Source organism: Rutidosis leptorrhynchoides, chromosome 1, assembly GCF_046630445.1.
Source record: "Rutidosis leptorrhynchoides isolate AG116_Rl617_1_P2 chromosome 1, CSIRO_AGI_Rlap_v1, whole genome shotgun sequence".
In the NCBI taxonomy this organism is placed as follows: domain Eukaryota; kingdom Viridiplantae; phylum Streptophyta; class Magnoliopsida; order Asterales; family Asteraceae; genus Rutidosis; species Rutidosis leptorrhynchoides.
In genome coordinates, this window is record NC_092333.1 from 436,109,605 (window position 1) to 436,131,502 (window position 21,898).

The following is a 21,898-nucleotide window of genomic DNA, read 5'->3' on the forward strand; positions in this document are numbered from 1 at the left end:
TGGATCAGATAAATAACCTGCATCTGCATAACCAACCAAATCTTGTTTTGATTCGTTAGAATAAAATAATCCTAAATCAGTAGTTCCTCGAAGGTATCGAAATATGTGTTTGATCCCATTCCAGTGTCTTTTGGTAGGAGCAGAGCTGAACCTTGCCAACAAATTAACTGCAAAAGAAATGTCAGGTCTTGTACAATTTGTAAGATACATAAGAGCTCCAATTGCACTAAGATATGGTACTTCTGGTCCAAGAATGTCTTCTTGATCTTCACATGGACGAAATGGATCAGCTTCAACATTGAGTGATCTAACAACCATAGGAGTACTTAATGGTTTTGCCTTGTCCATATTGAAACGTTTCAAAATCTTTTCAGTATATGTTGTTTGATGTACAAGTAAACCATTAGGCATATGCTCAATTTGTAAACCAAGGCAATACTTGGTTTTTCCGAGATCTTTCATTTCAAATTCTTTCTTTAGAAGTTGAATGGCTTCATGGATCTCTTTATTTGTACCTATGATGTTAAGATCATCAACATAAACAGCTATGATCACATATCCGGATGTTGTTTTCTTAATGAAAACACAAGGGCAAGTAAGATTATTTGTATACCCTTTGCTTATCAAGTAATCACTTAATCGGTTATACCACATACGTCCCGATTGTTTTAACCCATATAAAGATCTTTGTAATTTAATCGAATACATTTCTTTGGGTTTTGCATTTGATGCTTCTGGTACCTTAAATCCTTCAGGTATCTTCATATATATATCACTATCAAGTGATCCATATAGATAAGCAGTCACAACATCCATGAGATGCATTTCTAAATTTTTAGAAACTGCCAGACTGATTAAGTACCTAAAAGTAATTGCATCCATAACAGGAGAATAAGTTTCTTCATAATCAATTCCCGGTCTTTGAGAAAAACCTTGAGCTACAAGTCTAGCTTTATACCTTGTAACTTCATTTTTCTCATTTCTTTTTCGGACAAAAATCCATCTGTATCCTACAGGTTTCACATCTTTAGGAGTGAGAATGATGGATCCGAAAACTTTTCTTTTATTGAGTGATTCTAATTCAGCTCGTATTGCTTCTTTCCATTGAGCCCAATCATGTCTATTTTGACATTCAACCATAGATGTTGGTTCTGGATCATCATCATTATTCATGATGTCATATGCAACATTAAATGAAAATTTCTCATCAAGATTTTTCATTTCATTTCGGTTCCATAATATTTTTGAATATGCATAATTGATTGCAATTTCTGTATTGACATCATCAATCTCCTCTGCAGTAGGAGTACTGATTTGTGGTTCTTCTTGAACACTTTCTTTTACTTCATTATCAGCTGATTTTCTTTTTCGAGGATTTTTATCCTTTGAACCGATTGGTCTTCCACGTTTCTGACGTGGCAAAGATTCATGAGTGACGTTATTGCCAGCTTTTGGAATTTCAATTCGAGCTGGAGTATTTACTGCTGGTATATATGATTTTGTCACCGTTTTTGTATCTGTAAATGCATCAGGCAATTGATTTGCAAGTTCTTGTATATGCATTATCTTTTGAACTTCTGTCTCGCATTCTTTTGTGCGAGGATCAAGATACTTTAATTGAGGTTCACACCATGAAACATCATTTTCTTTATTTTTCATTTCTCCCCCTAATCTAGGGAACAATGTTTCATTAAAATGACAATCAGCAAAACGTGCTGTAAAAACGTCACCTGTCATAGGTTCAATATACCTTAATATTGAAGATGTTTCATATCCAACATATATTCCCAACCTCCTTTGAGGACCCATTTTTGTACGTTGTGGTGTCGCAATTGGAACATACACTGCACAACCAAATGTTCTAAGATGGGAAATATTTGGCTCTTGACCAAAAGCAAGTTGTAGGGGGGAATATTTATGACTTGCACTTGGTCTGATGCGAATCAATGCAGCAGCATGTAAAATTGCATGACCCCATATAGATACAGGGAGTTTTGTTCTCATTATCAATGGTCTAGCGATTAACTGTAAACGTTTAATCAATGACTCGGCTAAACCATTTTGTGTATGCACATGAGCAACAGAATGTTCAACAACAATTCCTATAGACATGCAATAGTCATTAAATGCTTGAGATGTAAATTCACCAGCATTATCAAGTCTCACCCTTTTAATGGTGTAATCAGGAAAATGAGCTCTCAATTTAATAATTTGGGCAAGAAATTTTGCAAATGCCACATTACGGCTTGATAACAGACAAACATGAGACCATCTGCTAGATGCGTCTATTAGAACCATGAAATATCTAAATGGTCCACATGGTGGATGAATTGGTCCACATATATCACCTTGAATTCTTTCAAGAAACATTGGTGATTCTTTCTCAACCTTAAGTGGTGAGGGTCTAGTTATCAATTTTCCAAGAGAGCAAGATGTACATGGAACCATTGTATCATGATGGATTTTTCTATCCTTTAGTGGATGTCCATGAGTACATTCAATAATCCTTTTCATCATTGTTGATCCTGGATGGCCTAATCTGTTATGCCATAAACTGAATACACCAGGATCAATATATTTTTCGTTAACTACCATATGTATTTCTGGTACATTTATATGTGTATAATGTAATCCAGAACTAAGTCTTGGCAGTTTTTCAACCACATGACTCTTGTCAGTGATACTTAAATATTTCTCATTTTCTGTTGTCACTGACTGATAATCATACCCGTTAAGGTATATGTCGGAGAAACTCAATAAATTTCTGCTTGACTTGGGAGAAAATAAGGCATCATTTATTAAAAATTTTGTACCATTTGGTAGTATGAAATTTGCCTTTCCTATCCCTTTTATCAAGTTAGCAGGTCCTGATATTGTATGTATAGTTCCTTCCGTTGGTTTTAGATCAATAAAATATTTCTCGGATTTAAGTATAGTGTGTGTAGTTCCACTGTCTGCTATACAGAGATCTCCACCACTTGATTGATGTTGTATTCCAGCAAAATTCATATTGAACTTCATATATAAGAAATAAATAGTGAGTACATTAATATTACACAATATTTTAAACGCAAATAGATAGTACTGAAACATTTAGCAAACATAATGACAAAGACAGACGATATTAAATCGTTTATTTTTCAAAAGACACACAACTTAAACATTCAAGAAATCTTCATATAAATCAGATGGTTTCTCAGTGACTGTTGGATCAATATTATCCACAAAATTTACTTCCTTTTCTTTACCTTTCAGCGAATCCTGATACATCTTAACAAGATGTTTAGATGTTCGGCAAGTATTAGCCCAGTGGCCCATTCTACCACATCTGTAGCAAGATTCTTCAGAATTTTTAGAAGAATTTTCTTCAACATCTTGTTTAATGGGCTTGTTTTGTGGTTGATATTTATATTTTCGTAGATTACTATTTCTTTGACCACCACGGCCACGACCACGACCACGTCCACGCCCATTACCATTACCATAAGGATGGTTTCTACCATAGTTATGGCTTTTGGCATGATGATGGTGATGGTTATTATAACCACGACCTTGCCCGCGTCCTTGTCCCTGTTTATAATTATTTGCAGTATTTGCTTCAGGGATTGCAAGTGTACCAGTAGGACGGGATTGCTGATTTTTCATTAATAGCTCATCATTTTGCTCTGCAACTAAGAGATATGAATTAAGTTCAGGATATGTTTTGAACTTTAGCATTCTCAAATTTCTTTGCACTGCGATGTTTGCAGCATTCATTGTGGAGAAAGTTTTCTCCATCATGTCTGCATCACTAATTTCATGTCCACAGAATTTAAGTTGTGAACATGTATTATACAGAGCTGAGCTGTATTCATTTACTTTCTTAAAGTCTTGGAACCTTAATGTTCTCCATTGTTCCATTGCAGCTGGAAGTAAAATTTCTCTTTGATTATTGAATCTGCTTTTGAGACCTTCCCATAAAACATGGGGATCTTCTACAGTCACATAATTATTTTGTAAGCATTCATCAATATGTTGATGAATAAAGCAACATGCCGTAGCTTGTTCTTTTTCAGAACAAGTGTTGTTTTCATTTATGGTTTCAAGAATGCCCATTGATTTAAGATGCATTTTTACTTTTATAACCCATGGCATGTAGTTGTTTCCAGTTGATTCTAAAGGAGTAAATTTAAGCTTTTCCAGATTCGACATTTTCTATTATCAAAAATTAAAACAAACATCATGATAAATTAGAGTCAATTTATATTCATAAGTATATAAACATTAAACATAAATTTAATATAACATAAATGATAAGTAGGTGACAGTGTCGACCATGTGTAAGCAATCATAAATAAATGTTATATAACAAAAATATAAATATTAGTAAACATAAATGAAAATTTGGCGACAGTGTCGACCATATATTTTTTTCAGGTGGTATAACCGACCTATATCATTCTGGTGGTATAACCGACCATATATCATTTTGGTGGTATAACCGACCATATATCATTTTGGTGGTATAACCGACCATATATCATTTTGGTGGCAGAGCCAACCATATTTAGTATTAAGATTATCGTGCTGATAACGTGTTATAATTCAGTAGGCTTATAACTACCTTTAGTGGTTTGATTCTTGATGTTATAATTCAGTAGGCTTATAACTACCTTTAGTGGTTTGATTCTTGATGTTATAATTCAGTAGGCTTATAACTACCTTTAGTGATTTGATTCTTGATTTAGAATACTAATAATGAAGTGTAAGAACAAAGATGATAATGGAGAGAAAGAAAGAAACACTTTGTAAGTGTGAGAAATGGTGCAAGTTTAATGCTTGCATTCATGAGTATTTATAGCCTAAAAATCTCAATATAAAAATACATACTTTGTGTACCAAAATTGACTATATGTATACACCAAAATTGACTATCCATATCTATATTATTATTATTATTATAACATTTACTTGGTTATTTATATTTTGTTTTGGGAAATTTTACTGCACCCCAAAAGATATACCTCCACAATTAATTGTTTTTTTTTTTTATATATATATTTTTGGTTGTAAATGCTATATAAATGAATATCTTTTTTTGTTGGTAGTAAGACCACTCCCAACGGTACGTACTCAGCCCGCCATCCGGCCATGCCCTCGAGGGCGCCGATGGCATTGTGCCGCCCTGGCCACTTCCTCGATCGCCCTGCAGCTTGTCGCCCTGGAAAATTTCTTCAAAACCACGAGGAGGAGGGCGTAATCGTGGACCTTTTTCAAGTGTATTTGTAATTTTCCAGTGTATTTCCATTTATTTTTTACACTTGCAACCTGCAATTGATTTTTTTTTAAACAAAAATGGAGGGTTGAAGGAATGGGTTAAAAAGGGGAAGAAGAAGATGAAGTGGGTGGTGTGTTTTTATTTTATTTTATATTTATATTACTTAAATAATTAATATTTATATTTATATAATATATGTGGGACCCCATTATAAAAGGTAGTTGAATATTTCAAGTTTTTATTCCAGATTTTTTTATGTTACTCATTAACATTATTTGATTTATTTATTTTATTTTATTTTTATACTAACGAATTTTAATAAAAAAAAATAATAAAATTTGAGGAAATATGTCATGGTTGGCAATGGTGTGTTATGAGAGTGTTATGGGAGGAAGTGGTGAGAAAGGAGGAGAGAGAAAGCTGATGTGGCGCTGAGGAAGTGCACATGACGGCGTCATGATTGAGAGTGGTCTAATAGAGATGCGATATTTGTACGATGTGTGGTTTTAATAGGGTGGCAAGTCCATTATTTGGTATACAGAATTGATGCCCTACCCTCTGTCCTGATTGCAGCATTTTTTTTAAAAAAAAAAGAAAAAAAGAAATTGATTAGTTGTTTTAGAATTATAGATGGTAAGTTATCTAGGCCATTACTAATTTTTTCTGAAAAGAAAACGATAATATAACAAATGAATTTTCATCACAAGATGAAAGTAAACCAAACAATAGAAAGGCTTGAAACTACAAAACAAATAAACAAAAACGACAACTTATCGCCACAACATATTCGACCATATAGGTCATTCATTTTGAGTGATGATATTAGACCGTATTTAGCGCAACAACATCAAGCTCAATTGAGTCCATCACGCTGAAATAGTGCCCGCACGCGGCGTGATGGGGAAAATTTTTACAGAGTGATTGACAACTTCACGAGCTTGGTCAGGGCAATAGCGCCTACACTCCATCACCCTCTCCCTTCATTTCTATTTTTGTCATCACATTTGTCACGTCCAAATATACCTCATAAAAATCTCATCATCATTGTTAACACCTATTTCCTTATGAGGTAAGGCTTAGTGCGTTAGCACAATACTAGAAGTGATCTAGCTAAAGGTGGGGGAGTGTTGCCGATTGATTTTTACCCTTGGGAAATAATCCCTGCAGACCCGGTACACAGATCTGGAAATCTGTGGGGTGGCTTAATCAATCTGTTGTCCGTTTAGCGTTTAGCTGTTAGCCGGATGACTTCTAGTGAGAGAAAGTACTATGTGAGAGAGAAAGGTGAAGTCTCTGCTCACAAGTTGTCAGAATGTCTGAATGTGTAAAATGACGACCCAAGGGGTCTATTTATAGTGTCAGATCCACCGGATTATTCGGGGACACGTGTCAGCTAATGATATGTTCTGTTATTCGTGATCCAAAATTTACGCTGAATGGGGCACTCTCCGTCCAGGGCTTAAGCGCTAGGCGGCCTTCAGGGCTTATGCATGACGGAAGCAGCCTGCACAGCGGAGAACGCTTGACGGACAGTTTCACAAAACCATTGTTCTCAGTGTTCCTGATGCTATTTTCATGCGAATATTGTGCCTTTATGCGTGCATACAATAGGATACACCATTAAGTCCCCCAGTTTAATGACTTAAGCATTTGAAAAAGGATTAAGTTGTTAAACTTCTGCCAACGCATGCCAAACTAGTCTTCGCATTTGCCATTTGCATCGGGAAAAATGTTACAGACATTAATTACAGACGAAATTTACTGACGCTGTGATGATTAATTTTAAATGGTTGAGAATCTCCACGCGCCTCCAGCTGTAAAAAGTGTTACTTCGTACCCCACGTTTAAACTTGCTCGTACATGTGTCGCAATCGTGTCCATAAAAATTGCATCGATGAACTCCTATATAAACCATCATAACCCTTTTACCTTCACTTTTTTACCTTTGCCAAGATCCAAAAACCACATTTCTTCCCAAATCTTCATCGCTTTCTTCAACCTTCAACTCTTTAAGGTTTATCGTCTTCCAAGGTCAGTTACACTTCATCTTACTGCTATTTCTTTCCTGTTGATATCTTTTTACTTTATTACCATGGCTTCTGCACCGAGTACTGGCCAAGAACACGTTGAGCTTTCTTCTCCAGAAACCACTGATCTGCCTGAGGTTAGCACAATGGCATCATCATTAACGGCGAGCCATTTGGACGGCTTGAAGATTGCTTTTCGCCATCTTAATCAATACAATCATGTTCTTCCTACCAACAGGCAAACTGCCAACGATTCTCCTGCCAGAAAAATTTCTTTATATGCTTTACAACTTACTCACGGCAATCTCCGTGTTCCGCTTACTACATTTCTCCTTCGCATCCTTAGATACTATAAAGCCTGCCTTAGCCAAATTCATCCCCATGGTCTTCAAAAAATTATCCTGTTTGAAATGTACTGCAATGCAATCAACATTAAACCTCTCCTTAAGGTTTTTATCTCTCTATTTAGAATTTGTACGATTAGCCAGTGTTGGCTTACTATTGACAATAAACGAAATGCACATTTTGTTGGTGCTAATAAAGTGTCAAACTTGAAAGACTGGAAAAGTCCTTTTTTCTTTGTTGACGAGATAGTAATTCCCGAAGAGTATTCCGTTGTCCGGAAATGGAAGCCTTTTAGATGCTGGTGTGGGAAAGGGTGTTAAGATAACCAATGCAGAGAGACGAATAGTAGATTGTCTGAAAGATCTCTACCTGCCGCCCAGATCATATGAAAAGTATGAGGGGATTCTTGTGTTGTGCAGAGTAAGCCAGGAATGGCCAACTACTTCTGTGCCAGTACTCCGTCAGAAAAACAATGGTAGAATGTGATATGATCATCCTAATATACATAAATGTCTGTCTATTTTATGTTATTGTTGCTTATATTGCTATTTTTGCCTTTGTTTAATTTTTGCAGCAAACACCGAAATGCTTGTTCGGTCAGCTCTGTTATCCCTCGACCTTGAGGATGATGTGGTTATCACTGCCCGTGATAAGATGCCTGCCGAGCTGGAGGCAGAGAGGATTGCAGCTGAGACTGAGGCTGCTGCTGCTGAAAAGGGGGAAGAAAGCAATAATAGCAGTTCTGACAGTGAGTCCGACTCTGAACGGACAACGGAGGACACCACCACTGAGAAACAAACAACAGGCTCGGTGGACATTACTGGTGAGATGCTCTCCACTCCTCCTCCAGTTAAAAAGACACGCAAGAAGAGCATAGGCTCTAAGAGGGCAAAAAGCACTGAGGGGAGCCCAAAGCTGAAACGTAGAAGAAGTATGCATACTTTGCCCTTTCTTGATACTGCACATATATTTACTTATAACTGTTATATTTGTTCATAATGCTAATTTGTTTATGTTAGTAATTTTAGCAGATTCTGATGATAACCAAGAAAAAGCTACTGAAGATGGTGAGCGGATGTCGGAGGAGAATCTTGAAAGCCAAGGAGATAAAGTTCTGAAAACTCCTGAGCAGAACTTTACTCTATTTGATGAAGCTGAGTTCCATGAGCAGAGGTCGGAAGACGAAGCCTCCTATCACTCTCCACCCCCCAGCACCACCATCCCTCCGGTCACATCATCAAACGTTCAAGACCCATCAATTCCTGCTCATCTGACCGCCCTGCAGGTGTTTATTAATAACCCTGCTACTAAGTGTGCAGATTTCACTACACTTCCTCAGGTATAAATGAAAAAACAATTTATATGCACGTGCTTGCACATGAATTATTGATATTGACCATAACATTCTTCTATTACAGGGTTGTGTTCCTCCTGAGCTAAACCCCTACTTTGATGCTCTCCATTCTGAACAACTTAGGCAATCAACTAATGCTACTGCTGTGTTAATGATGAGCCATCTGAAAGCCTCTCTGCAACTACAGACACATCAAGAGTCTATTCTTGAGATAGCCCGTTCTGAAAGGGCTGAAGGTACAAATGCTCGCAAAAGAGCTGTTGATGCTGAACGTGCTTTATCTGATGTTCAGAATGCGCTAAAGGCTAAAGAAGCTGAGCTAGAAAGTGCTCAAGATGCTTTGAAAGCTAAAGAAGCTGAGCTAAAGAGTGCTCAAGATGTTGCTGTGGTTTTGCGAGAGAAGAAAGAGAGAATGGTGGAAGCTGAGAAGAAGAAGGTTGAGGAAGAGAAGCTGAAGGCTAGCGAGTTGGAGAGTCAACTGAATGCCTTTAAATTAGAGCTGAACGCTGAGAAGGAAAAGGCTGCTGAACTACTCCGGAGGGCGGAGGCAGGGGAGGGTAATTTTTCTAAACTGAAGAAAGGGATACCGGGCATAATAGCTAAGGTTCTTGGATCTCAACTTCTTGGGAATCCTTATAATGATTATGTTGATGCCACGATTTGAAAGGACCCGTCCTAATCCATATGGACGAAATCACCAACATCTGGTTTCATTGCGATGATCGACTCCAAATAATGTCTTTAAAATGAGCAAATGCACAGCGGAAAGTTTCTTTCATACCTGAGAATAAACATGCTTTCAAGTGTCAAACAAAAGGTTGGTGAGTTCATAAGTTTATCATAAAATAATAAAATTCATCATTTTGATAGACCACAAAATTTAAATGCTGCATGGTACAAATGGGCCCGAATCCTATACCCACCTGTAATGTACATGCTATATCTTTTAAATACAGTACATCTTTCTCGTGTACGAAACCATTTTCATAAATCATAGTAACCGTACACATATCATGTGCACAAAAATAACATACACATAACCTGTGTATAAAATCATTCTCTCGATATATAACATTCATATCAACTGGTGGCAATTATCATGTCCACATAATTCAATGGTGGCAATTATCATGTCCACATAATTCAATGGTGGCAATTATCATGTCCACATAATTCAATGGTGGCAATTATTATGTCCACATAATTCAACAATAATCCGCAGAACTTCTGTCTGCATAATAATTCATTCGAGGAATGTTTTGCTTGTGTCTATCTTGTCAAATATTTATAAAAGCATTTCATGTATTCGCAGTTCAAAATATATTTCAAAAGCATTTAATAAAGCAGTTGTAAAAAAACAGCGCATGTATTCTCAGTCCCAAAAATGTAAAGAGTAAAAGAGAGCAAATGAAACTCACGCATATAAATATTATAAAACAGTTAATAAAGCATTTGCATGTATTCTCAGCCCAAAAATGTAAAGAGTAAAAGGGATTCAAATGAACTCACCTATTGTATTTTGTAGTAAAAATACATATGACTATATTGAACAATGCAGGGTTGACCTCGGATTCACGAACCTATATAAAGTATATAAATTAACACACTATAATATAAATCAATTAAATTTTATATATTTTGTTATGTATTAAGATCAATATTCTTATATATAATCTTATTAATACTTATAATACATTATGATACTTATTTGATATTTAATTAATGTTATATCAATAATATTAGTTAAAACATAATTTTATGTAATATTAGTATACTTTATGTGGTAAATATATTTTATATTTATATAAATCTTTAGTTTTGTAAAATTAATAATTGTAGTATTACTAGATTAAGAATAATAATAATAATGATAATAATAGTAGTAATTTTAATAAAAATGATAGTTTTACTAATATTGATAAAGTAAAGATGATAGTTTTAGCAAAAATAATCATTTTTAATAATAATAATAATAATGATAATTATAATAACTATAAAACTAATAATTTTATTGCTAATGGTAATTATGATACTAGTTTAATTGTAGTAATAATCCTATTGATAGAATAATAATAATGATAATAAACAATAACAATAATATTTATTCTACTTAATAACAATCCATCATAGATAATATATATAAATAAATAATACTCATAATAATAATAACAATAATAATAATAAAAATAATAATACTACCTTTAAAAGAAGACAAGCTTCAAAAATATAGAAACCGCCATTGGCAGGGATCGAACCCGTGACCTCCCATACAACACAAACACTTTCTAACCATCTGATCCGTCCCCTTTTTCTGTTTTATTCCCCAACATAAATATATATATCCCGTAAATATTCTGTGGCTCCCCCTTCTTCATTTAAATCGGCCCAACAGGCTATTTATTCAAGCCCAAAACCAAATTTCAGTTTGCTCGACCCAAGTTGTAACCGATAGCAATGCACAACCCAATTAACTCTCTTGTTGGGCTTTAAAAAGTTAACGGCTAAGAGAAAAAAAAAAATATAAGCCGATGGAAGTCAGCAGCATTTTTATTTTCTCTATTCTTTACTTTATAACCAAGTAGGCTTATTCTTTTTGCAATTGTCGGCCATCAATAAAAGAAAAGAGTAAGTGTCGGTGATGATTGTTTATGGTAGTGGTGGCGTGTGGGGGTTGGCTTCAACCGGAGGTTTATTGTGGTTGTGTTCTGACTAACAGGAATCGAATAACAGCAATTTATGTGCTATTCAAACAGAAATAAATGGGGCAGTTACGGTTGGAAACAGAAAACTATGCAGGTCGTATAGCAGCTTAACAGTCTAACGGTAACGGTTTGGAAGGTTTGATACAAAAGTATAAACTGCATCACTATATCAACTCTATTATCGTGTATGGATCAATTTCTCATTTAAAAAGCAAAAGTTATAAACCAACATGGGCCATACGACATTTAGTTTGTCTGCCACAAATCAATAATGAGTCATTGTGCCATTTAAAATTCATTGCACCGAAAGAGAAAAAAAAATAATGATAGATAAGGACGGTTTGTTGGTTTATAAAACGAATAGAAGTAGATATAAAAACTAGCAAGTGGTAGTAAGTATGAGTAGGTTTATGTTGCGTCATATATCATTATCAACCATCCTCTTCTTCATGACTCGTGATTTAGATTACCTTTATGATATAAAGTGGGGAAATTTATTTGTGATTGTCGGCCAACAAGGAAGGTAGTATTATATATAACTCATTAAAGAAACGCAACTTTTGAAATAAAAACAACCGAAGGTTTCTAATTTTCTTTCTGGTTTTGGACTGTCTTCGAATAGGTATAAACAGAAACAAGTATGGTGAATGGTGACCACGATGGTTGTATGGTTGAGTTCTGAGTTTTGATGATCGGCAAAGATGAAAGAAGAAACAGGTAACATGCAGTAACAATTGTTTGTTGGTTGTGATGGTGTTCTTGGTTCAAATCGAAACAGATGATAGATATGAAGGGAAAGTAGTAGTAATACTTACTTGTGAGAGTTGTAGTGATTTTGGTGATCGTGGAGAATAAAACTGAAGTAGAAAATGGCAATGCTTGTTTAACAGAAAAATTTGGAATGGTAATGGAAGCTCGATGGGTTAGTGTTTTCTAATTCTTGTACGTATTATGTCATAGTGAAGATATCGATGATGGTGGTTGTTAAATATTTACGGTGGTGATGGTTTAGGTGACACAAGTCCACGATTTCGAAAAGAAAACAAGATTAAGAGAGAAGGAAGGAAGATAATGGTAATGGAGAATGATTCGTTTAACTCCTGAGGTGATTAATTATATCATGTATGAATCTGTCGACTTCTCTTTAATCAAACAACAAGGACAAGAGGAAGAATAAATAATTAAAGTTTGAATACGATTGCTAACATATTTTGGATTATGTCTGTGATTGATTCCTGATTAGTACGATCTATTAGGCAGAAAACAAATTTCCTACAGCATTGAAAACGATTTGAAATAGAATACGCTGCTTTCTGTGTATATGTATATACAGTTTTTATATATTCATATATATCTGTACACTTAATTGTATAAATATATATGTATTTTGTGGATGTATTTCGTATAATATATCTGTTTAATTAATATGTATATATCAGTTTAAGTATCTGCATTCATATAACGTATATGTATATATATGTTTTTATGTATATCTGATTTATATATATATATATATATCCATTTATACATATATTTGTTTATATGTATATATAATTTAAATCTAGTTAATATTAATAATTTTCATTGTATTAATTATAATAATATTATTTACATTTATATTAATATTAATACTAATATTAATAACAATGAATGATAATAACAAGGTAATAATAATGTTATCATTATTAAATATAATAGATTATATATTTCGAATAAAAATTACAATTAATAATTTTAATAACACTGATATAATAATACTAATTATATTAATACTAATATTATTAATAATAACCATAATATTAATAATAATACAATATCAATTTATATATATCAAATTCGTATCTATAGATTATATATTTAACTAACACTAGTCTTGATATTAATGTTGAAAGTAATAACAGTATTATTATAGTAATTATATTTTTACTTATAATTACATTTAATAACTATTACAATGTAATATTTCTTAAATACAATCATATATATATATACATATATAGATATTAATATTATATATATTTATATGTGTATTTACTTCTATATTTATATATATCTACATAATTATTTACACAGTTGTTCGTGAATCGTCGGGATTAGTCAAAGGTCAAATGTATACATGAACAAAGTTCAAAGGTTTTGAGACTTCAACATTACAGACTTTGCTTATCATGTCGGAAACATATAAAAATTAAAGTTTAAATTTGATCGGAAATTCCCGGGTCATCACAGTACCTACCCGTTAAAGAAATTTCGTCCCGAAATTTGATCGAGGTCGTCATGGCTAACTATAAAAATGTTTTCATGACGAATATGAGTTAATGAATAGAGTTTTATCATCATTGAGTAATATAGATAAATCAATCTGATTACTCGAAGAGTATAAGTGAAGCTATCGCAAGAGAATGAAATGAGTAAATATAGATTCGTTTTAACCGAGGACGTAGTTATGATTGGTCTCCGGAATTCATGGGATTTAAAGACAATTTTCGTAATAAGATTTGGTTCTTAGGCGATTAAGGAAATCAGAATCTTCTTTGATTAAATGCCATAATTTGTTTCAATTGCTCTGTCGAATATTTCACTATAAATCCACCTTCTTTGTTTCCTTATTTCCACAGCTCACACCTTCTATTCTTTCTCCCTCAACTCATACTTTTAAAGTATTCATCAATATGCTCCATCTTGATCTGATCCTTGATATACTCCTAACTTTCATATCTGTCATTCTTCGCTTTCATCTACCACCGAAGGATTTTATTTACTTTTACTATTATCTTGGAGTTATAGTGTTATTAATTTTCCCGTGTCTTTACGTTGCAATACGTATTGATATACACGGTTTGTAAATTATGTGTTGTTGTCGAGCTTTATATATTTTCTTTTATATTCAAAAGTTCCATACTTTTGTCTCCTCTTCCCGACTTCAAGTCAAACGAATAATGGTCCAGAACTTCGTAGATATGAATTTCAAAATGAATAAAGTTAATGTCCTAAGATAGAAATTGAAATAGCACGATCTTGATTGGTTAAATTACCAGAGTTCAAGAGAAAAGACAGAACTATCAGGAAAATATGTTCTTAATATGTTTGGAGACTGGATAGAATGTAAGAGTCGTGTAAATGGCACATGATGACGGTATGTTCTGTGAATCATCACGTTCCATTAGAAACTCAGCATGAATTACTGTAATATAATCACGTTGATCAAGTGTCATTATATTATACTAACTCATGCATCAGTTCCCAACATTACTTCAATAATATTTATATTTTAAGCTCGAAAGTTAACAGAATATAGAAACTAACCGTTTCTATATGATGTAATACTAATAGCACAAAGAGATTAATGATTTCAGATAACAATAGTTATGAAAATATCTTCAGAAATATGGAGGACATTTATAATGAAAGATACGATGATATCTTGGAATTTCTAATATCGAAGGATGGTGAAGAAAATTTGTCCGCAAGAGTTTGGAGTCAAAAGCAAGGTATTCGTTAATGACTTCAGCAGGTACTGAATCATTTAGATTCTTTGAAGTCAAACTTATTCTTTGTGATTTGTCCACGGCTTCCTTCATAGTTTGCTCAATCAGTTTTTCAGTTTCAAACTTTTTCTGAGCTTTGTCAACCTACAATTCTTTATCATCAACTTCCGACGATTAAGGTCATTTACGGTTGTCTACGGTTTTTGCTGCTTCATTCAGATTTTTCAACATTCAGAGTATTTGATTTGTAGACTGAGTGCTTTTCAGGATTTCAGATGAAAGATCATAATTCTAAGAGATAAATGTTATATGTTTACATATAACTGTTGATGTGGAAACGTTGCGAGGCTCACAATACAGATTTACTGATTCCCGGTAATTGGTATGGCAATTCTCGTTACCAGATGTGGATGAGAATATGATGAGACTTCAATAGATAAATGTAGTGATTTGTCGGAGGGATTTAAGCCCAAAGAGCAACGAGGTTGCTGGTACGTCTGCTGGTAATAAGATGAAATATAAAAGGTTCCCCGGTAACAGTAAAAGAGTTCGCATATATATCAAAGTTATAATAAAGTTGTTTGAATGAAAAGTCGAAGTTGTCTTGCTGGAGCTGTGACAAAATTGGCTATTTTGAAAAAGAACTGCAGAGTTATTTTGGGTAATAACAACACTAAAGGAATTGGCACAACTACGTGTTAAACGTTTACTCAGTTTCCGAGAGTTTCTCAGGTGCAATACTATATACATAAATCTTTCCTTACGTAGATGAAGTGCGGTTGGTTCATCCTCTCGATTGAGGTGTTTTCAAGAATCATGAAAGGTTTGAACGCAGATTGTAATCGACAAGATACAATGAGGTTTAAGATGAAATCAAGTGGCAAACTTGAAGAATTGTTTAGTTTCATATGTTACAATTAATATTTTAATTCATTTTAATTGTCCAATGTTGATAGTCTACAGTTAGCAGTCCAATAATTCATATATAGTTTAATATATAATATTCGAATTAATTAATACATATCGTGACCCGTGTACATGTCTCAGACTCGATCACAACTCAAACTATATATATTATTGTAGAATCAACCTCAACCCTGTATAGAGAACTCGATCATTACTGCATATAGAGTGTCTATGGTGATTCCAAATAATATAAATATAGATGCGTCGATATGATATGTCAAAACCTTGTATACGTGTCCCGATATTTAAAGTGCGTAAAAAATAAATAACAGAAACTAAATGACGATAAATAAAATTGCAAGAATGTAAATTGCGATAATTAAATTGTGATAAATAAAATGTAATCAGTTAGCTAGGAACAATTAGCTAGTAACAGTTAGCGTGGATTCTTAATAAAATTTCTCATAGTTAATTTGTTTGTTTCTAACAAATTTTATTTTTTTTGTCAAATGTTTTCTTCATTATGCCACTTGTTGGATTCTGATAAATCAAAATCCCAATATGAAATTGGATGAATATGGTTATTCTGTGATGAACGGATTTGTATATCGGTGGATGTAAGTAGGATAGTAAATGACTGTTGAATCAGCTTCGAAGAATGTACAGTGTAACTTGTTAATGTGAAATCTGAATATTCCTTGGGTATTAGCTACCCGTGAAAATATTTTCACACTTAACACTTTTTACGAAAGAATTTTTAATTACAATCTTTATGAAAACATATATACATATATATTTTCTTCAGATGTAATCATGGATTCATTGAGTTAATATGATATTAAACTCATTTGGTTTACCGTTAGAACTAGAATACATAATCTCTAAAACATTTAGAGATTACTTAATCGCCATGAAGAACGAAGATAATTGATGTAGAACGATATGTAGAATGATGATTATACTCGAGGTACAGGATGAGATGTTGAGGTATGGATTGTTGATGGTACTGGTGCTGTTATTGATAGTACTGTTGGTGCACGTGATGTTGTTGAAGCTGGTAAATTTTGCACCATATTCTCCAAATTGATTACTCGAGCGCGAAGCTCGTTGACTTCTTCTATTATTCCCGGATGATTGACGGTTGGAACGAGTGGATGAATAAGGTTTAAAATTTTTGATAGAATATAATCGTGGTGAGATATTCGGGAAATGAGGGTGAAAATAGTGTTTCGGACTGGTTCGCCGGTAAATGCTTCAGGTTCATTGCCAAGAGGTAAATTCGGTTGATGAAAAGGATCGCCTTGTTCGCGTCTCCATTGATTAAGTCGACTACGAACCCATCAGATGAATTGAGGATGGCTGATTGGTTGATTCATTCTGGTGACACTGCTTTTCGGAGCTTACGTGAAACTCCATATCGGAATAGCTGTCGGAATCCGAGGTATTCGAACTGGTTGAGGGATTCTTCTCATACGATCAGATGAAGGATTTTTCGATAAGAAATAGAGTATAGGATGTAGATTAGTACCCTGCAATACATAATTTACATATGCATATATAATACTAAAATTCCATAAAAATCTACAAATGCTGTCAGGCAAAGGTAACAATAACAGATACGCTAAGATATGAATTTATCTATACACTGTCTATGCAATAGAGGCAGTAAGACGTGTCTAGACTTTAAGGATGATAAGCAAATAATTTTCGACACTAAATGATAAGAAAAACTTTTGACATGCAGACACGGTCGAAGTCCAGACTCACTAATGCATCTTAATATCTATCAGTTAGACACACTAATTCAAGACCTGGTTCGCTAAGACCACCGCTCTGATACCAACTGAAAGGACCCGTCCTAATCCATATGGACGAAATTACCAACATCTGGTTTCATTGCGATGATCGACTCTAAATAATGTCTTTAAAATGAGCAAATGCACAGCGAAAAGTTTCTTTCAAACCTGAGAATAAACATGCTTTCAAGTGTCAACCAAAAGGTTGGTGAGTTCATAAGTTTATCATAAAACAATAAAATTCATCATTTTGATAGACCACAAAATTTAAATGCTGCATGGTACAAATGGGCCCGAATCCTATACCCACCTGTAATGTACATGCTAAATCTTTTAAATACAGTACATCTTTCTCGTGTACAAAACCATTTTCATAAATCATAGTAACTGTACACATATCTTGTGCACAAAAATAACATACACATAACCTGTGTATAAAATCATTCTCTCGATATATAACATTCATATCAACTGGTGGCAATTATCATGTCTACATAATTCAATGGTGGCAATTATCATGTCCACATAATTCAATAGTGGCAATTATCATGTCCACATAATTCAATGGTGGCAATTATCATGTCCACATAATTCAACAATAATCCGCAGAACTTCTGTCTGCATAATAATTTATTCGAGGAATGTTTTGCTTGTGTCTATCTTGTCAAACATTTATAAAAGCATTTCATGTATTCGCAGTTCAAAATATATTTGAAAAGCATTTAATAAAGCAGTTGTAAAAAAACAGCGCATGTATTCTCAGTCCCAAAAATGTAAAGAGTAAAAGGGAGCAAATGAAACTCACGCATATAAATATTGTAAAACAGTTAATAAAGCATTTGCATGTATTCTCAGCCCAAAAATGTAAAGAGTAAAAGGAATTCAAATGAACTCACCTATTGTATTTTGTAGTAAAAATACATATGACTATATTGAACAATGCAGGGTTGACCTCGGATTCACGAACCTATATAAAGTATATACATTAACACACTATAATATAAATCAATTAAATTTATATATTTTGTTATGTATTAAGATCAATATTCTTATATATAATCTTATTAATACTTATAATACATTATGATACTTATTTGATATTTAATTAATGTTATATCAATAATATTAGTTAAAACATAATTTTATGTAATATTAGTATACTTTATGTGGTAAATATATTTTATATTTATATAAATCTTTAGTTTTGTAAAATTAATAATTGTAGTATTACTAGATTAAGAATAATAATAATAATGATAATAATAGTAGTAATTTTAATAAAAATGATAGTTTTACTAATATTGATAAAGTAAAGATGATAGTTTTAGCAAAAATAATTATTTTTAATAATAATGATAATTATAATAACTATAAAACTAATAATTTTATTGCTAATGGTAATTATGATACTAGTTTAATTGTAGTAATAATCCTATTGATAGAATAATAATAATGATAATAAATAATAACAATAATATTTATCCTACTTAATAACAATCCCTCATAGATAATATATATAAATAAATAATACTCATAATAATAATAACAATAATAATAATAAAAATAATAATACTACCTTTAAAAGAAGACAAGCTTCAAAAATATAGAAACCGCCATTGGCAGGGTTCAAACCTCCCATACAACACAAACACTTCCTAACCATCTGATCCGTCTCCTTTTTCTGTTTTATTCCCCAACATAAATATATATATCCCGTAAATAATCTGTGGCTCCCCCTTCTTCATTTAAATCGGCCCAACAGGCTATTTATTCAAGCCCAAAACCAAATTTCAGTTTGCTCGACCCAAGTTGTAACCGATAGCAATGCACAGCCCAATTAACTCTCTTGTTGGGCTTTAAAAAGTTAACGGCTAAGAGAAAAAAAAATATAAGCCGATGGAAGTCAGCAGCATTTTTATTTTCTCTATTCTTTACTTTATAAACAAGTAGGGTTATTCTTTTTGCAATTGTCGGCCATCAATAAAAGAAAAGAGTAAGTGTCGGTGATGATTGTTTATGGTAGTGGTGGCGTGTGGGTGTTGGCTTCAACCGGAGGTTTATTGTGGTTGTGTTCTGACTAATAGGAATCGAATAACAGAAATTTATGTGCTGTTCAAACAGAAACAAATGGGGCAGTTACGGTTGGAAACAGAAAACTATGCAGGTCGTATAGCAGCTTAACAGTCTAACGGTAACGGTTTGGAAGGTTTGATACAAAACTATAAACTGCATCACTATATCAACTCTATTATCGTGTATGGATCAATTTCTCATTTAAAAAGCAAAAGTTATAAACCAACATGGGCCATACGACATGTAGTTTGTCTGCCACAAATCAATAATGAGTCATTGTGCCATTTAAAATTCATTGCACCGAAAGAGAAAAAAAATTAATGATAGATAAGGACGGTTTGTTGGTTTATAAAATGAATAGAAGTAGATATAAAAACTAGCAAGTGGTAGTAAGTATGAGTAGGTTTATGTTGCGTCATATATCATTATCAACCAACCTCTTCTTCATGACTCGTGATTTAGATTACCTTTATGATATAAAGTGGGGAAATTTATTTGTGATTGTCGGCCAACAAGGAAGGTAGTATTATATATAACTCATTAAAGAAACGCAACTTTTGAAATAAAAACAACCGAAGGTTTCTAATTTTCTTTCTGGTTCTGGACTGTCTTCGAATAGGTATAAACAGAAACAAGTATGGTGAATGGTGACCACGATGGTTGTATGGTTGAGTTCTGAGTTTTGATGATCGACAAAGATGAAAGAAGAAACAGGTAACATGCAGTAACAATTGTTTGTTGGTTGTGATGGTGTTGTTGGTTCAAATCGAAACAGATGATAGATATAAAGGGAAAGAAGTAGTAATACTTACTTGTGAGAGTTGTGGTGATTTTGGTGATCGTGGAAAATAAAACTAAAGTAGAAAATGGCAATGCTTGTTTAACAGAAAAATTTGGAATGGTAATGGAAGCTCGATGGGTTAGTGTTTTCTAATTCTTGTATGTATTATGTCATAGTGAAGATATCGATGATGGTGGTTGTTAAATATTTACGGTGGTGATGGTTTAGGTGACACAAGTCCACGAACAAGTCTTGGTGTTTCGAAAAGAAAACAGGATTAAGAGAGAAGGAATGAAGATAATGGTAATGGAGAATGATTCGTTTAACTCCTGAGGTGATTAATTATATCATGTATGAATCTGTCAACTTCTCTTTAATCAAACAACAAGGACAAGAGGAAGAATAAATAATTAAAGTTTGAATACGATTGCTAACAGATTTTGGATTATGTCTGTGATTGATTCCTGATTAGTACGATCTATTAGGCAGAAAATAAATTTCCTACAGCATTGAAAACGATTTGAAACAGAATACGCTGCTTTCTATATATATGTATATACAGTTTTTATATATTCATATATATCTGTACACTTAATTGTATAAATATATCTGTATTTTGTGGATGTATTTCGTATAATATATCTGTTTAATTAATATGTATATGTCAGTTTAAGTATCTGCATTCATATAACGTATATGTATATATATGTTTTTATGTATATCTGATTTATATATATATATATATATATATATATATATATATATATATATATATATATATATATATCCATTTATACATATATTTGTTTATATGTATATATAATTTAAATCTAGTTAATATTAATAATTTTCATTGTATTAATTATAATAATATTATTTACATTTATATTAATATTAATACTAATATTAATAACAATGAATGATAATAACAAGGTAATAATAATGTTATCATTATTAAATATAATAGATTATATATTTTGAATAAAAATTACAATTAATAATTTTAATAACACTGATATAATAATACTAATTATATTAATACTAATATTATTAATAATAACCATAATATTAATAATAATACAATATCAATTTATATATATCAAATTCGTATCTATAGATTATATATTTAACTAACACTAGTCTTGATATTAATGTTGAAAGTAATAACA